This window comes from Pseudophryne corroboree, chromosome 9 (assembly GCF_028390025.1).
Source record: "Pseudophryne corroboree isolate aPseCor3 chromosome 9, aPseCor3.hap2, whole genome shotgun sequence".
NCBI classification, from domain to species: Eukaryota; Metazoa; Chordata; class Amphibia; order Anura; family Myobatrachidae; genus Pseudophryne; species Pseudophryne corroboree.
In genome coordinates this window covers 6,694,884-6,711,599 of record NC_086452.1, presented here as the reverse complement: position 1 = coordinate 6,711,599, position 16,716 = coordinate 6,694,884, and positions in this window count along the sequence as shown.

Here is a 16,716-nt window from a genome sequence, read left to right as displayed (position 1 = left end):
CAGTTACCGATCAAGTCTTTATTCTTTAGCACTAACCCCACAGACATTACTCAATAATAGATGGGTTTAAGAGGGTAGTGGTGGTGCAAAAACGGGGAATAAATGTAATGGGTTTCACAGAAAACGAGGATAGACGCTGGGGTTATTATAAGAATCCTTTCCATCAACGTCAATTTTAAAGTAAGTCTTTCTTGACTAAACTATTGTTTCACCAGGGAATAAGACTGACTCTTTCTGCTGACCCTTCCAATGGTGTAGGAGTTAAGATCGTGATTATCCTGTGTGGTGTCCCCTATGATTCCTCTGACCAAAATCTTAATTTGATTCTTCCTGACACTTTCTGTTATTATCGGGCATCCGATAGCTGAGTTCGGTTTACTATAATAATACCAGGCTAATATTCAGCTGACGGATCCTAGGAGCCTGCCTTCACTAGCTTAAATTAACTCTCCCTCTTGTCACTTAGGGGAATTGGGCTCCGCCTCACATAGTTAGGACTGCCGGGCTACTCCTCCTCTGTCCTGCCCAGTACTGTTATTATGATCCCAGCCCACGGTCACTCACCGGACCAGCCTCTTCCCTGGGTGGAACCGGAACAGTCGATCCCCGCCTTAGACAGTGCAGAGGACGGCGTGATCCGGCCCCGTCATGCAACGTCACCGATGCTCTCCTCTGTTAGCCGCCAGCAGTCTCCGCTCCGTTCTCCGGGACACCGATCTCCAAACTCACGGTGGGTTCCGCGATTTGGCTCCCCTTTTCCCCGTCAGGGTGAACCTGTAGTCGGCTTTGGTCCGGGTGTCAGGTAGGTTTTCTTCTTTTAGGCGCCGCGTCGACACCTTACTCACGTCTCTCTCCCCACACCGAAACACCAACTAACTGTCAGTCCTCGAGCTTCCCTTTTTTATTCCTCAACCCTCAGTTGCCCGTATGTCTCCCGCCAGCTGCACGAGGCCTTTTAGTCCACTTGGCACCAACTCCTTCTGGGTCCCAATGCCTCCATTTTCTCTAGTTTTCCCAATATTAAGCACCTCAGTTCTAATAACCAGGGGAAGTAACCCTTAGGCGGGTTTATCCTATTATCCAGTGATACTCATACTAATAAAACTATCCAGGTTTCTAATCCCGGGTATCACACTTGGTAGGAGAATCTCCTGCCTCTGTGTATATGCATCAGCTCCATTCCACCCTTTATGCTACATGTGTTCACTGGCTGTGGAGAAGGTAGGTTTCTGGGCACTGGAAACCCCCCTGTGTTTGCCTTATGTCACCATCAGCACCTCCAGTCTCACCAACTCCAGTACTGGTGTTATAGTCATTGGGGGAGGAGAAGGATAACATTATCCTCACTCTGGACGAGCCGATGCAACACATGCCACCGCCACAGCAGCCATAGCCATCACCTCCCACCCCACAGCCCAGTCTGAGTGTGGCCATGTCGTTCCACAATTTTTAGGAGCACTAGCTCCGACTTATGGACCAGCAGACCAATCAGCTGAACTCTAATGGGCGGCAGATGCAAAGGCTGAACACAAGGCACCCGCATCCAGATGGCCTGCGACAACATCAACAATCATCTGCTCAAGCTCACACAGGCCACTCGTGGGCATTCTCAGGAGACAAGGGAGTAGATGCAGGCAACACGGGAGTAGATGCAGGCGACAGGGGAGTAGATGCAAGTGACACGAGAGTAGATGCAGGCGACACAAGAGTAGATGCAAGTGACACGAGAGTAGATACAAGTGACACGAGAGTAGATGCAGGCGACACGGGAGTAGATGCAGGCGACACAGGAGTAGAAGCAGGCAACACGGAAGTTGATGCAGGGGAAACGTGAGTAGGTGCAGGCGACACGAGAGTAGGTGCAGGTGACACGAGAGTAGGTGCAGGTGACACGAGAGTAGGTGCAGGTGACACGGGAGTAGATATAAGTGACACGAGAGTAGATGCATACGATACTTGAGTAGATGCAGGTGACACGAGAGTAGGTGCAGGTGACACGAGTGTAGATGCAGATGATACGTGAGTAGATGCAGGTGACACGAGAGTAGATGCAGACGATACGTGAGTAGATGCAGGTGACACGAGAGTAGATGCAGACGATACGTGAGTAGATGCAGACGATACGTGAGTAGATGCAAGTGACTCGAGAGTAGATGTAGATGATACGTGAGTAGATGCAAGTGACACGAGAGTAGATGTAGATGATACGTGAGTAGATGCAAGTGACACGAGAGTAGATGTAGATGATACGTGAGTAGATGCAGACGATACGTGAGTAGATGCAAGTGACTCGAGAGTAGATGTAGATGATACGTGAGTAGATGCAGGTGACACGAGAGTAGATGTAGATGATACGTGAGTAGATGCAAGTGACACGAGAGTAGATGTAGATGATACGTGAGTAGATGCAGGTGACACGAGAGTAGATGCAGACGATACGTGAGTAGATGCAGACGATACGTGAGTAGATGCAGACGATACGTGAGTAGATGCAAGTGACACGAGAGTAGATGTAGATGATACGTGAGTAGATGCAGACGATACGTGAGTAGATGCAGACGATACTTGAGTAGATGCAAGTGACTCGAGAGTAGATGTAGATGATACGTGAGTAGATGTAGATGATACGTGAGTAGATGTAGATGATACGTGAGTAGATGCAGGTGACACGAGAGTAGATGCAGACGATACGTGAGTAGATGCAGACGATACGTGAGTAGATGCAAGTGACTCGAGAGTAGATGTAGATGATACGTGAGTAAATGCAGGTGACACGAGAGTAGATGCAGACGATACGTGAGTAGATGCAGACGATACGTGAGTAGATGCAGGTGACTCGAGAGTAGATGTAGATGATACGTGAGTAGATGCAGGTCACTCGAGAGTAGATGTAGACGATACGTGAGTAGATGCAAGTGACTCGAGAGTAGATGTAGATGATACGTGAGTAGATGCAGACGATACGTGAGTAGATGCAGACGATACGTGAGTAGATGCAGACGATACGTGAGTAGATGCAGACGATACGTGAGTAGATGCAAGTGACACGAGAGTAGATGTAGATGATACGTGAGTAGATGCAGACGATACGTGAGTAGATGCAAGTGACACGAGAGTAGATGTAGATGATATGTGAGTAGATGCAGACGATACGTGAGTAGATGCAGACGATACGTGAGTAGATGCAGACGATACGTGAGTAGATGCAGACGATACGTGAGTAGATGCAGACGATACGTGAGTAGATGCAGGTGACACGAGAGTAGATGCAGACGATACGTGAGTAGATGCAGACGATACATGAGTAGATGCAGACGATACGTGAGTAGATGCAAGTGACTCGAGAGTAGATGTAGATGATACGTGAGTAGATGCAGGTGACACGAGAGTAGATGCAGACGATACGTGAGTAGATGCAGACGATACGTGAGTAGATGCAGGTGACACGAGAGTAGATGTAGATGATACGTGAGTAGATGCAGGTGACACGAGAGTAGATGCAGACGATACGTGAGTAGATGCAGACGATACGTGAGTAGATGCAAGTGACACGAGAGTAGATGTAGATGATACGTGAGTAGATGCAGACGATACGTGAGTAGATGCAGACGATACGTGAGTAGATGCAAGTGACTCGAGAGTAGATGTAGATGATACGTGAGTAGATGCAGACGATACGTGAGTAGATGCAGACGATACGTGAGTAGATGCAGACGATACGTGAGTAGATGCAAGTGACACGAGAGTAGATGTAGATGATACGAGAGTAGATGCAGACGATACGTGAGTAGATGCAGACGATACGTGAGTAGATGCAGACGATACGTGAGTAGATGCAGACGATACGTGAGTAGATGCAAGTGACACGAGAGTAGATGTAGATGATACGAGAGTAGATGCAGACGATACGTGAGTAGATGCAAGTGACACGAGAGTAGATGTAGATGATACGAGAGTAGATGCAGACGATACGTGAGTAGATGCAAGTGACTCGAGAGTAGATGTAGATGATACGTGAGTAGATGCAGGTGACACAAGAGTAGATGCAGACGATACGTGAGTAGATGCAGACGATACGTGAGTAGATGCAGACGATACGTGAGTAGATGCAGACGATACGTGAGTAGATGCAGACGATACGTGAGTAGATGCAAGTGACACGAGAGTAGATGTAGATGATACGTGAGTAGATGCAGACGATACGTGAGTAGATGCAGACGATACGTGAGTAGATGCAGACGATACGTGAGTAGATGCAAGTGACACGAGAGTAGATGTAGATGATACGTGAGTAGATGCAGACGATACGTGAGTAGATGCAAGTGACTCGAGAGTAGATGTAGATGATACGTGAGTAGATGTAGATGATACGTGAGTAGATGCAAGTGACACGAGAGTAGATGTAGATGATACGTGAGTAGATGTAGATGATACGTGAGTAGATGCAGACGATACGTGAGTAGATGCAAGTGACTCGAGAGTAGATGTAGATGATACGTGAGTAGATGCAAGTGACTCGAGAGTAGATGTAGATGATACGTGAGTAGATGCAAGTGACACGAGAGTAGATGTAGATGATACGTGAGTAGATGCAAGTGACTCGAGAGTAGATGTAGATGATACGTGAGTAGATGTAGATGATACGTGAGTAGATGCAAGTGACACGAGAGTAGATGTAGATGATACGTGAGTAGATGTAGATGATACGTGAGTAGATGCAGACGATACGTGAGTAGATGCAAGTGACTCGAGAGTAGATGTAGATGATACGTGAGTAGATGCAAGTGACACGAGAGTAGATGCAGACGATACGTGAGTAGATGCAGACGATACGTGAGTAGGTGCAGACGATACGTGAGTAGATGCAGGTGACTCGAGAGTAGATGTAGATGATACGTGAGTAGATGCAAGTGACACGAGAGTAGATGTAGATGATACGTGAGTAGATGCAAGTGACACGAGAGTAGATGTAGATGATACGTGAGTAGATGCAGACGATACGTGAGTAGATGCAAGTGACTCGAGAGTAGATGTAGATGATACGTGAGTAGATGCAAGTGACACGAGAGTAGATGCAGACGATACGTGAGTAGATGCAAGTGACACGAGAGTAGATGTAGATGATACGTGAGTAGATGCAAGTGACACGAGAGTAGATGTAGATGATACGTGAGTAGATGCAGACGATACGTGAGTAGATGTAGATGATACGTGAGTAGATGCAGACGATACGTGAGTAGATGCAGACGATACGTGAGTAGATGCAGACGATACGTGAGTAGATGCAGACGATACGTGAGTAGATGCAGACGATACGTGAGTAGATGCAGGTGACACGAGAGTAGATGTAGATGATACGTGAGTAGATGCAGGTGACACGAGAGTAGATGTAGATGATACGTGAGTAGGTGCAGACGATACGTGAGTAGATGCAAGTGACTCGAGAGTAGATGTAGATGATACGAGAGTAGGTGCAGACGATATGTGAGTAGGTGCAGGTGACTCGAGAGTAGATGCAAGTGACACGAGAGTAGATGCAGACGATACGTGAGTAGGTGCAGGTGACACGAAAGTAGATGCAGACGATACGTGAGTAGGTGCAGACGATACGTGAGTAGATGCAAGTGACTCGAGAGTAGATGTAGATGATACGTGAGTAGATGCAGGTGACATGAGTGTAGGTGCAGGTGACACAGGAGTAGGTGCAGGTGACATGGGAGTAGATGCAGGTTACACGAGAGTAGGTGCAGGGGACACGGGAAGAAAGAACTTTAGGTATGGGTGTGCACTGGCTCCTCCCTCTATGCCCCTCCTCCAGACCTCAGTTAGAGAAACTGTGCCCAGAGGAGACTGACAGTACGAGGAAAGGATTTTTGTTAATCCAAGGGCAAGATTCATACCAGCCACACCAATCACACCGTATAACTTGTGATATACGAACCAGTTAACAGTATGAAACAACATAGCATCAGTCCGAGACCGATGCAAACTATAACATAACCCTTATGTAAGCAAAACTATATACAAGTCTTGCAGAAGTAGTCCGCACTTGGGCCCTCATTCCGAGTTGTTCGCTCGCAAGCTGCTTTTAGCAGCTTTGCACACGCTAAGCCGCCGCCTACTGGGAGTGAATCTTAGCTTATCAAAATTGCGAATAGACACTTCTTAGCAGTTTCTGAGTAGCTCCAGACTTACTCGGCATCTGCGATCAGTTCAGTGCTTGTCGTTCTTGGTTTGACGTCACAAACACACCCAGCGTTCGCCCAGATACTCCTCCGTTTCTTCAGCCACTCCCGTTTTTCCCAGAAACGGTAGCGTTTTTTCGCACACACCCATAAAACGGCCAGTTTCCGCCCAGAAACACCCACTTCCTGTCAATCACATTACGATCACCAGAACGAAGAAAAAACCTCGTAATGCCGTGAGTAAAATACCTAACTGCATAGCAAATTTACTTGGCGTAGTCGCACTGCGACATTGCGCATGCGCATTAGCGATAATCGCTCCGTTGCGAAAGAAAAATAGCGAGCGAACAACTCGGAATGACCACCTTGGGACGGGCGCCCAGCATCCTCTACGGACTACGAGAAAAAGATTTACCGGTAGGTTTAAAATCTTATTTTCTCTTACGTCCTAGAGGATGCTGGGGACTCCGTAAGGACCATGGGGATTATACCAAAGCTCCCAAACGGACGCGACAGTGCGGATGACTCTGCAGCACCGATTGAGCAAACAGGAGGTCCTCCTCAGCCAGGGTATCAAACTTATAGAACTTTGCAAAGGTGTTTGAACCCAACCAAGTAGCAGCTCGACATAATTGCAATGCCGAGACCCCTCGGGCAGCCGCCCAAGAAGAGCCCACCTTCCTTAGGCAAGAATTGAGGACAGGTCCGCAATTCCGCTCTATCCATTTGGAAATCCAGATAGGGGTTTTTATGAGACAAAGCCGCCAATTCCGACACTCGCCTAGCCGAAGCCAATGCTAACAACATGACCACCTTCCAAGTGAGATATTTTAACTCCACCGTTTTAAGTGGTTCAAACTAGAGATGAGCGGGTTCGGTTTCTCTGAATCCGAACCCGCCCGAACTTCATGTTTTTTTTCACGGGTCCGAGCGACTCGGATCTTCCCGCCTTGCTCGGTTAACCCGAGCGCGCCCGAACGTCATCATGACGCTGTCGGATTCTCGCGAGGCTCGGATTCTATCGCGAGACTCGGATTCTATATAAGGAGCCGCGCGTCGCCGCCATTTTCACACGTGCATTGAGATTGATAGGGAGAGGACGTGGCTGGCGTCCTCTCCATTTAGATTATAAGAGAGAGAGATTTACTGGAGCTTAGGACTAGGAGGAGTACTGTAGAAGTGTAGAGAGTGCAGAGAGTTTACTAGTGAGTGACCACCAGACAGTGCAGTTTATTTAATATATCCGTTCTCTGCCTGAAAAAAGCGATACACACAGTGACTCAGTCACATACCATATCTGTGTGCACTGCTCAGGCTCAGCCCAGTGTGCTGCATCATCTATATATATTATATATCTGTCTGACTGCTCAGCTCACACAGCTTATAATTGTGGGGGAGACTGGGGAGCACTGCAGTGCCAGTTATAGGTTATAGCAGGAGCCAGGAGTACATAATATTATATAGTGAGTGACCACCAGACAGTGCAGTTTATTTAATATATCCGTTCTCTGCCTGAAAAAAGCGATACACACAGTGACTCAGTCACATACCATATCTGTGTGCACTGCTCAGGCTCAGCCCAGTGTGCTGCATCATCTATATATATTATATATCTGTCTGACTGCTCAGCTCACACAGCTTATAATTGTGGGGGAGACTGGGGAGCACTGCAGTGCCAGTTATAGGTTATAGCAGGAGCCAGGAGTACATAATATTATATTAAAATTAAACAGTGCACACTTTTGCTGCAGGAGTGCCACTGCCAGTGTGACTGACCAGTGACCTGACCACACTGACCACCAGTATAGTTAGTAGTATACTTATATTGTGATTGCCTGAAAAAGTTAAACACTCGTCGTGTGACTTCACTTGTGTGTTGTTTTTTTTTTTTATTCTATAAAAATAAAACTCATTCTGCTGACAGACAGTGTCCAGCAGGTCCGTCATTATATAATATATAATATATACCTGTCCGGCTGCAGTAGTGATATATATATATTTTTTATATCATTTATCATCCAGTCGCAGCAGACACAGTACGGTAGTTCACGGCTGTGGCTACCTCTGTGTCTGCACTCGGCAGGCAGTCCGTCCATAATTGTATACCACCTAACCGTGGTTTTTTTTTCTTCTTTATACATACATACTACTACGACATCTCTTTATCAACCAGTCTATATTAGCAGCAGACACAGTACAGTACGGTAGTTCACGGCTGTGGCTACCTCTGTGTCTGCACTTGGCAGGCAGTCCGTCCATAATTGTATACCACCTAACCGTGGTTTTTTTTTCTTTCTTCTTTATACATACATAGTTACATAGACATCTCTTTATCAACCAGTCTATATTAGCAGCAGACACAGTACAGTACGGTAGTTCACGGCTGTGGCTACCTCTGTGTCTGCACTCGGCAGGCAGTCCGTCCATAATTGTATACCACCTAACCGTGGTTTTTTTTTCTTTCTTCTTTATACATACATAGTTACATAGACATCTCTTTATCAACCAGTCTATATTAGCAGCAGACACAGTACAGTACGGTAGTTCACGGCTGTGGCTACCTCTGTGTCTGCACTCGGCAGGCAGTCCGTCCATAATTGTATACCACCTAACCGTGGTTTTTTTTTCTTTCTTCTTTATACATACATAGTTACATAGACATCTCTTTATCAACCAGTCTATATTAGCAGCAGACACAGTACAGTACGGTAGTTCACGGCTGTGGCTACCTCTGTGTCTGCACTCGGCAGGCAGTCCGTCCATAATTGTATACCACCTAACCGTGGTTTTTTTTTCTTTCTTCTTTATACATACATAGTTACATAGACATCTCTTTATCAACCAGTCTATATTAGCAGCAGACACAGTACAGTACGGTAGTTCACGGCTGTGGCTACCTCTGTGTCTGCACTCGGCAGGCAGTCCGTCCATAATTGTATACCACCTAACCGTGGTTTTTTTTTCTTTCTTCTTTATACATACATAGTTACATAGACATCTCTTTATCAACCAGTCTATATTAGCAGCAGACACAGTACAGTACGGTAGTTCACGGCTGTGGCTACCTCTGTGTCTGCACTCGGCAGGCAGTCCGTCCATAATTGTATACCACCTAACCGTGGTTTTTTTTTCTTTCTTCTTTATACATACATAGTTACATAGACATCTCTTTATCAACCAGTCTATATTAGCAGCAGACACAGTACAGTACGGTAGTTCACGGCTGTGGCTACCTCTGTGTCTGCACTCGGCAGGCAGTCCGTCCATAATTGTATACCACCTAACCGTGGTTTTTTTTTCTTTCTTCTTTATACATACATAGTTACATAGACATCTCTTTATCAACCAGTCTATATTAGCAGCAGACACAGTACAGTACGGTAGTTCACGGCTGTGGCTACCTCTGTGTCTGCACTCGGCAGGCAGTCCGTCCATAACTGTATACCACCTAACCGTGGTTTTTTTTTCTTTCTTCTTTATACATACATAGTTACATAGACATCTCTTTATCAACCAGTCTATATTAGCAGCAGACACAGTACAGTACGGTAGTTCACGGCTGTGGCTACCTCTGTGTCTGCACTCGGCAGGCAGTCCGTCCATAATTGTATACCACCTAACCGTGGTTTTTTTTTCTTTCTTCTTTATACATACATAGTTACATAGACATCTCTTTATCAACCAGTCTATATTAGCAGCAGACACAGTACAGTACGGTAGTTCACGGCTGTGGCTACCTCTGTGTCTGCATTCGGCAGGCAGTCCGTCCATAATTGTATACCACCTAACCGTGGTTTTTTTTTCTTTCTTCTTTATACATACATACTACTACGACATCTCTTTATCAACCAGTCTATATTATTAGCAGCAGACACAGTACAGTACGGTAGTTCACGGCTGTGGCTACCTCTGTGTCTGCACTCGGCAGGCAGTCCGTCCATAATTGTATACCACCTAACCGTGGTTTTTTTTTCTTTCTTCTTTATACATACATAGTTACATAGACATCTCTTTATCAACCAGTCTATATTAGCAGCAGACACAGTACAGTACGGTAGTTCACGGCTGTGGCTACCTCTGTGTCTGCACTCGGCAGGCAGTCCATAATTGTATACTAGTATCCATCTCCATTGTTTACCTGAGGTGCCTTTTAGTTGTGCCTATTAAAATATGGAGAACAAAAATGTTGAGGTTCCAAAATTAGGGAAAGATCAAGATCCACTTCCACCTCGTGCTGAAGCTGCTGCCGCTAGTCATGGCCGAGACGATGAAATGCCAGCAACGTCGTCTGCCAAGGCCGATGCCCAATGTCATAGTACAGAGCATGTCAAATCCAAAACACCAAATATCAGTAAAAAAAGGACTCCAAAACCTAAAATAAAATTGTCGGAGGAGAAGCGTAAACTTGCCAATATGCCATTTACCACACGGAGTGGCAAGGAACGGCTGAGGCCCTGGCCTATGTTCATGGCTAGTGGTTCAGCTTCACATGAGGATGGAAGCACTCAGCCTCTCGCTAGAAAAATGAAAAGACTCAAGCTGGCAAAAGCAGCACAGCAAAGAACTGTGCAATCTTCGAAATCCCAAATCCACAAGGAGAGTCCAATTGTGTCGGTTGCGATGCCTGACCTTCCCAACACTGGACGTGAAGAGCATGCGCCTTCCACCATTTGCACGCCCCCTGCAAGTGCTGGAAGGAGCACCCGCAGTCCAGTTCCTGATAGTCAGATTGAAGATGTCAGTGTTGAAGTACACCAGGATGAGGAGGATATGGGTGTTGCTGGCGCTGGGGAGGAAATTGACCAGGAGGATTCTGATGGTGAGGTGGTTTGTTTAAGTCAGGCACCCGGGGAGACACCTGTTGTCCGTGGGAGGAATATGGCCATTGACATGCCAGGTGAAAATACCAAAAAAATCAGCTCTTCGGTGTGGAGGTATTTCACCAGAAATGCGGACAACAGGTGTCAAGCCGTGTGTTCCCTTTGTCAAGCTGTAATAAGTAGGGGTAAGGACGTTAACCACCTCGGAACATCCTCCCTTATACGTCACCTGCAGCGCATTCATAATAAGTCAGTGACAAGTTCAAAAACTTTGGGTGACAGCGGAAGCAGTCCACTGACCAGTAAATCCCTTCCTCTTGTAACCAAGCTCACGCAAACCACCCCACCAACTCCCTCAGTGTCAATTTCCTCCTTCCCCAGGAATGCCAATAGTCCTGCAGGCCATGTCACTGGCAATTCTGACGATTCCTCTCCTGCCTGGGATTCCTCCGATGCATCCTTGCGTGTAACGCCTACTGCTGCTGGCGCTGCTGTTGTTGCTGCTGGGAGTCGATGGTCATCCCAGAGGGGAAGTCGTAAGACCACTTTTACTACTTCCACCAAGCAATTGACTGTCCAACAGTCCTTTGCGAGGAAGATGAAATATCACAGCAGTCATCCTACTGCAAAGCGGATAACTGAGGCCTTGGCATCCTGGGTGGTGAGAAACGTGGTTCCGGTATCCATCATTACTGCAGAGCCAACTAGAGACTTGTTGGAGGTACTGTGTCCCCGGTACCAAATACCATCTAGGTTCCATTTCTCTAGGCAGGCGATACCGAAAATGTACACAGACCTCAGAAAAAGAGTCACCAGTGTCCTAAAAAATGCAGCTGTACCCAATGTCCACTTAACCACGGACATGTGGACAAGTGGAGCAGGGCAGGGTCAGGACTATATGACTGTGACAGCCCACTGGGTAGATGTATGGACTCCCGCCGCAAGAACAGCAGCGGCAGCACCAGTAGCAGCATCTCGCAAACGCCAACTCTTTCCTAGGCAGGCTACGCTTTGTATCACCGCTTTCCAGAATACGCACACAGCTGAAAACCTCTTACGGCAACTGAGGAAGATCATCGCGGAATGGCTTACCCCAATTGGACTCTCCTGTGGATTTGTGGCATCGGACAACGCCAGCAATATTGTGTGTGCATTAAATATGGGCAAATTCCAGCACGTCCCATGTTTTGCACATACCTTGAATTTGGTGGTGCAGAATTTTTTAAAAAACGACAGGGGCGTGCAAGAGATGCTGTCGGTGGCCAGAAGAATTGCGGGACACTTTCGGCGTACAGGCACCACGTACAGAAGACTGGAGCACCACCAAAAACTACTGAACCTGCCCTGCCATCATCTGAAGCAAGAAGTGGTAACGAGGTGGAATTCAACCCTCTATATGCTTCAGAGGTTGGAGGAGCAGCAAAAGGCCATTCAAGCCTATACAATTGAGCACGATATAGTAGGTGGAATGCACCTGTCTCAAGCGCAGTGGAGAATGATTTCAACGTTGTGCAAGGTTCTGATGCCCTTTGAACTTGCCACACGTGAAGTCAGTTCAGACACTGCCAGCCTGAGTCAGGTCATTCCCCTCATCAGGCTTTTGCAGAAGAAGCTGGAGACATTGAAGGAGGAGCTAACACGGAGCGATTCCGCTAGGCATGTGGGACTTGTGGATGGAGCCCTTAATTCGCTTAACAAGGATTCACGGGTGGTCAATCTGTTGAAATCAGAGCACTACATTTTGGCCACCGTGCTCGATCCTAGATTTAAAGCCTACCTTGGATCTCTCTTTCCGGCAGACACAAGTCTGCTGGGGTTGAAAGACCTGCTGGTGACAAAATTGTCAAGTCAAGCGGAACGCGACCTGTCAACATCTCCTCCTTCACATTCTCCCGCAACTGGGGGTGCGAGGAAAAGGCTCAGAATTCCGAGCCCACCCGCTGGCGGTGATGCAGGGCAGTCTGGAGCGACTGCTGATGCTGACATCTGGTCCGGACTGAAGGACCTGACAACGATTACGGACATGTCGTCTACTGTCACTGCATATGATTCTCTCAACATTGATAGAATGGTGGAGGATTATATGAGTGACCGCATCCAAGTAGGCACGTCACACAGTCCGTACTTATACTGGCAGGAAAAAGAGGCAATTTGGAGGCCCTTGCACAAACTGGCTTTATTCTACCTAAGTTGCCCTCCCACAAGTGTTTACTCCGAAAGAGTGTTTAGTGCCGCCGCTCACCTTGTCAGCAATCGGCGTACGAGGTTACATCCAGAAAATGTGGAGAAGATGATGTTCATTAAAATGAATTATAATCAATTCCTCCGCGGAGACATTGACCAGCAGCAATTGCCTCCACAAAGTACACAGGGAGCTGAGATGGTGGATTCCAGTGGGGACGAATTGATAATCTGTGAGGAGGGGGATGTACACGGTGATATATCGGAGGGTGATGATGAGGTGGACATCTTGCCTCTGTAGAGCCAGTTTGTGCAAGGAGAGATTAATTGCTTCTTTTTTGGGGGGGGTCCAAACCAACCCGTCATATCAGTCACAGTCGTGTGGCAGACCCTGTCACTGAAATGATGGGTTGGTTAAAGTGTGCATGTCCTGTTTTGTTTATACAACATAAGGGTGGGTGGGAGGGCCCAAGGACAATTCCATCTTGCACCTCTTTTTTCTTTTCTTTTTCTTTGCATCATGTGCTGATTGGGGAGGGTTTTTTGGAAGGGACATCCTGCGTGGCACTGCAGTGCCACTCCTAAATGGGCCCGGTGTTTGTGTCGGCCACTAGGGTCGCTAATCTTACTCACACAGTCAGCTACCTCATTGCGCCTCTTTTTTTCTTTGCGTTAAGTGCTGTTTGGGGAGGGTTTTTTGGAAGGGACATCCTGCGTGACACTGCAGTGCCACTCCTAGATGGGCCCGGTGTTTGTGTCGGCCACTAGGGTCGCTAATCTTACTCACACAGCTACCTCATTGCGCCTCTTTTTTTCTTTGCGTCATGTGCTGTTTGGGGAGGGTTTTTTGGAAGGGACATCCTGCGTGACACTGCAGTGCCACTCCTAGATGGGCCCGGTGTTTGTGTCGGCCACTAGGGTCGCTAATCTTACTCACACAGCTACCTCATTGCGCCTCTTTTTTTCTTTGCGTCATGTGCTGTTTGGGGAGGGTTTTTTGGAAGGGCCATCCTGCGTGACACTGCAGTGCCACTCCTAGATGGGCCCGGTGTTTGTGTCGGCCACTAGGGTCGCTAATCTTACTCACACAGCTACCTCATTGCGCCTCTTTTTTTCTTTGCGTCATGTGCTGTTTGGGGAGGGTTTTTTGGAAGGGACATCCTGCGTGACACTGCAGTGCCACTCCTAGATGGGCCCGGTGTTTGTGTCGGCCACTAGGGTCGCTTATCTTACTCACACAGCGACCTCGGTGCAAATTTTAGGACTAAAAATAATATTGTGAGGTGTGAGGTGTTCAGAATAGACTGAAAATGAGTGTAAATTATGGTTTTTGAGGTTAATAATACTTTGGGATCAAAATGACCCCCAAATTCTATGATTTAAGCTGTTTTTTAGTGTTTTTTGAAAAAAACACCCGAATCCAAAACACACCCGAATCCGACAAAAAAAATTCGGTGAGGTTTTGCCAAAACGCGTTCGAACCCAAAACACGGCCGCGGAACCGAACCCAAAACCAAAACACAAAACCTGAAAAATTTCAGGCGCTCATCTCTAGTTCAAACCAGTGCGACTTAAGGAAACTCAACACCACGTTAAGGTCCCAATGCACAAAAGTAGGCTGAATATGCAGTACTCACTTCACAAAAGTCTGTACTTGAGGGAGAGAAGCCAAATCCTTTTGAAAGAAAATGGATAGGGACGAAATCTGAACCTTAATGGAGCCTAATTTTAGGCCCAAATTCACTCCAGTTTGTAGGAAGTGAAGGAAACGGCCCAGATGGAATTCTTCTGTAGGAGCATTCCTGACCTCACACCAAGAAACATACTTTCGCCATATACGGTGATAATATTTAGATGTCACGTCCTTCTTAGCCTTTATCAGAGTAGGAATGACCTACTCCGGAATGCCCTTTTACGCTAGGATCCGGCGTTCAACCGCCATACCGTCAAACGCAGCCGCGGTAAATCTTGGAACAGACAGGGCCCCTGTTGTAACCGGTTCTGTCTTAGAGGAAGAGGCCACGAATCTTCTGTGAGCATTTTCTGCAGATACGGATACCAGATCCTTCGCGGCCAATCTGGAACAATGAGAATTGACTGTACTTCTCCTTTTCTTATTATTCTCAACACCTTGGAGATGAGAGGAAGAGGAGGAAACACATAGACCGACTGGAACACCCATGGTGTCACTAGGGCGTCCACAGCCACTGCCTGAGGGTCTCTTGACCTGGCGCAAAGCCTCTGTAGTTTTTTGTTGAGGCGGGACGCCATCATGTCTATCTGTGGCAGTCCCCACTGACTTGCAATCTGTGCAAAGACTTCCTGATGAAGTCCCCACTCTCCTGGATGCAGGTCGTGTCTGCTGGGGAAGTCTGCTTCCCAGTTGTCCACTCCCGGAATGAACACTGCTGACAGTGCGCTTACATGATTTTCCGCCCAGCGAATAATCCTTGTGGCTTCCGCCATTGCTACTCTGCTCCTTGTGCCGCCTTGGCGGTTTACATGAGCCACTGCGGTGATGTTGTCTGACTGTATCAGAACTGGTAGGTCGCGAAGCAAGGTCTCCGCTTGACGTAGGGCGTTGTATATGGCCCTCAGCTCCAGGATGTTGATGTGAAGACAAGTCTCTTGACTTGACCAAAGACCTTGGAAGTTTCTTCCCTGTGTGACTGCTCCCCAACCTCGGAGGCTCGCTTCCGTGGTTACCAGAATCCAGTTCTGGATGGCGAACCTGCGACCCTCTAGAAGGTGAGCTCTCTGTAGCCACCACAGGAGAGACACCCTGGCCCTGGGGGACAGGGTGATCAACTGATGCATCTGTAGATGTGACCCGGACCACTTGTCCAGTAGGTCCCATTGGAAGGTCCTCACATGGAACCTGCCGAAGGGAATGGCCTCGTAAGATGCAACCATCTATCCCAGGACCCGAGTGCAGTGATGCACTGACACCTGTTTCGGCTTCAATAGGTTCCTGACCAGAGTTATGAGTTCCTGGGCCTTTTCTATCGGAAGATAAACCCTTTTCTGGTCCGTATCTAGAATCATGCACAGGAAGGTCAGACGAGTCGTATGAACCAACTGCGACTTCGGGATATTGAGAATCCAGCCGTGTTGCTGTAACACTTCAGTGAAAGTGACACGCTGTTCAACAACTGCTCTCGTGATCTCGCTTTTATGAGGAGATCGTCCAAGTACGGGATATTTGTGACACCCTGCTTGCGCAGGAGCACCATAATTTCCGCCATTACCTTGGTGAAAATCCTCGGGGGCGTGGAAAGCCCAAACGGCAACGTCTGAAATTGGTAATGACAATCCTGTACCGCAAATCCCAGGTACGCCTGATGAGTTGAATATATGGGAACATGAAGGTAAGCATCCTTTATGTCCAGGGATACCATAAAATCCCCCCCTTCCAGGCTGGCGATGACCGCTCTGAGTGATTCCACCTTGAACTTGAACCTTTTCAAGTATAGGTTCAGGGATTTTAAATTTAAAATGGGTCTGACCGTGCCGTCCAGCTTCGGGACTAC